This window comes from Aptenodytes patagonicus, unplaced genomic scaffold (genome assembly GCF_965638725.1).
Source record: "Aptenodytes patagonicus unplaced genomic scaffold, bAptPat1.pri.cur scaffold_187, whole genome shotgun sequence".
NCBI classification, from domain to species: Eukaryota; Metazoa; Chordata; class Aves; order Sphenisciformes; family Spheniscidae; genus Aptenodytes; species Aptenodytes patagonicus.
Window position 1 is genome coordinate 105,001 of NW_027472123.1, and position 2,500 is coordinate 107,500.

Genomic DNA, 2,500 nt, shown 5'->3' on the forward strand with positions numbered 1-2,500 from the left:
GGAGCAGCCCGCCCTGCCGTCCGGCCGGCCGCGCAGGGCGAGGCCTCCGGGCGTTCCGGGCTGGCGCGCGGCGCCGTGCGGCGCGGCGGCACCCCCGCCTCGCCTCCCCTCCCCTGCGGGGGAGCCGGAGGCGCGGACGGGCGCCGCCGCCGCCGGCTTCGGCGGGCGAGGCCCCCGCCGGGTCGCGCCCCGCGCCAGCGGGCGGCCCGAGCCACGGCTCTCCTCCCGGGCGCAGCGCCGGGCTACTGAGGGAAACCCCGGGCCCCGGGAAGGAGGCCGAGGTGATGGCGGCGGATGTCGGGCGCGCCCCCGCGGGCGGACGCTCCCCCGAGGGCGGCAGCGGGGGAGGCACCCCCGCGGGGCCTGCAGGTCGTTTCCCTCGCCCCAGGGCCAGGTACCTAGCGTCCGCGCTTCCGCGGCCCTCCCTCGGCGAGCCCGGGGGCCGAAGGCCGCGGAGCCGGGCGGAGGTTTAAAGACGCGGGCGGCTCGGCGCGGCCCGCGGGTTCGGCCGGGCGGTGGCGCCTCGAGGGGCGGGAGTTGCTCCCCGAAGCCCCCCGTGCGGACGCCGCCGCCCGCGCTCGTCCCGCGGGCGGCCGTGCCGTGCCGGGGAGGGGGTCCCGCTGCCCCCCCCTCTCCGCGGTCCGGTCTCGGCGGAGAGACCGCGGCGGGGTAGCCGGCCGTGGCCGGCCTGCCTGCCTCGCAACGGGCGACCCCGGCGGGAGCGCGGGCTCTCCGCCGGGGCGGCGAGTCCCCGCGGCGGGGGCTCGCCGGGCGGCCGCCGCGCCTCCGTCGCGGCGCCGCGGCGCGCTGCGCTCCGCTCCTTCCCAGCCCCGGCGAGCTGCTCGGCGGTGTCCCGCCGCTAGCCGCCGGCGAGGGCGGCACCCCCCGTCCGAGCGGCGGCGTCGCCGCTCGGCGTGTCGGTCGGCCGGAGGGCGCCCGCCGCCGGCCGCGCGGCTGTCCCGGCCCGGGCCCCGCCCGTCGCTTCCCCGCCGCCCTTCCCGGCCGTGCCGGGCGGTCGGTCGGGCGGTCGGGGGCGTCCCACTCCCGGTCTCCGCGTGGAAACGGGGAGAGCGGGCGCCGCCCCCCGGCTTAGCGCCGTCCGCCTTCCGCCCGGCGCGTGCCCGCGGAAGGGGCCGAGGCGAGAAGCGGCGGCGGCGGCGCCGGGAGGGCGGCCGCCGCGGCGCGGCGGCGGGCGCCGTCCGGCGGTTCCGCGGGCGGTGCGTCGCCGTCTCGGGCTCCGGCGGTTGCCGCCTCCGGCGCGGCGGCGTAGCTGCGGAGGTGCCGTCGGGGCGAGCCGTGGGTTGGGGCTAGGCGGCTGTCGTAGCGCGGCGTGGTTGTCGCGGAGGCGCGCGCGGGGCCGGCGGGGCGCCCCGCTGCCGCCCGTCGCCGTCGTCGTCGGCGGCAGCAGCCTCCGTGTCCCGAGCGAGGCGGGCAGGCGGGGCGCGGCCGTGCGCGCCGCCGCCTCCTCCGTGCGGAGCCCGGGCCGAGCCCGGGCGCCTGGGCCGGCTCCGAAGCGAGGGCAAGGTGCGTTTCCCAGGTCGGTCGGGAGCGCGGGCTCCCCGCCCTTGCCGTTCGGGGTTTTCCGTTCCGTTCCCCCTTCCTCTCCCCCCCTCCTCCTCAGTGTGCTCGTACGGTCAGGCGAGGCGAGGCCTCTCCGCCGCGTCGCGCCGCGTCGCGCCCCCTCCGCGCGGGCGGAGGGGGGCGGTGGGGCGGTCGGGCGGTGGGCCGTCCTCAGAGAGGGGCCGCTCTCGGGGAGCGGTCCCGGTCCCCCCGCGCGCGCGGGGCGGTGCCGAAAAGCAGACAACTCTTAGCGGTGGATCACTCGGCTCGTGCGTCGATGAAGAACGCAGCTAGCTGCGAGAATTAATGTGAATTGCAGGACACATTGATCATCGACACTTCGAACGCACTTGCGGCCCCGGGTTCCTCCCGGGGCTACGCCTGTCTGAGCGTCGCTTGACGATCAATCGCCGCCTGGGCCGCCGGCCCTGGGCGGGCGGCGGGCGCAGCGGCGCGGCTGGGGCGGCTCGCAGGCCCGCGCGCGGCGGCCCCCGGGCCCGGGGAGCGGTTCCCCGCGGCCCGGCGTCGTCGGCCGAGGCGAAGGGCCTTCGTCCCCCTAAATCGAGACTCGGGGAGCGCGCCGAAGCTCCCCGCTCCCGGGGCGCCCGCTGGGCGGAGCTCGTCCCGCCGTGGCCGCCGGGGTTGGCCGGGCCGGTCGGTCGGTCGGTCCCGGCGCGGCGGTGGGGGGAGAAGAGGGAAGGGGGGGAGGCGCGGTCCTCGCCCCCGGCCTCCCGCGCGCGGGCGGCTGTCTGCGGGTGGGTACCGCGGCGGTACCGTGCCGTGCTGCCGCGCGCGCGCGCGTGGGTGCCGGGGCCGGGGGTCATCCCCGTCGCCCCCCCCGCCCCACCCCTCTTCTCCCCGCTTCCCCCCGCCGCGCCCCCGCGCGTGCCTCGGGGGCCGTCTCCGGGCGCGTCCGACGCGTGTCGGGCCGCCTCCGGGC

The 2,500-nt window shown here is 81.2% G+C and overlaps 1 non-coding gene across 1 annotated transcript; it reads left to right on the forward strand.

Moving 5' to 3' along the window:
- The first annotated feature begins 1,802 nt into the window (after positions 1-1,802).
- Positions 1,803-1,955, forward strand: LOC143173708 (5.8S ribosomal RNA). Its single transcript, XR_012997713.1, has one exon. It is a non-coding gene; the product is annotated as a 5.8S ribosomal RNA (ribosomal RNA).
- The last annotated feature ends 545 nt before the right edge of the window (positions 1,956-2,500 follow it).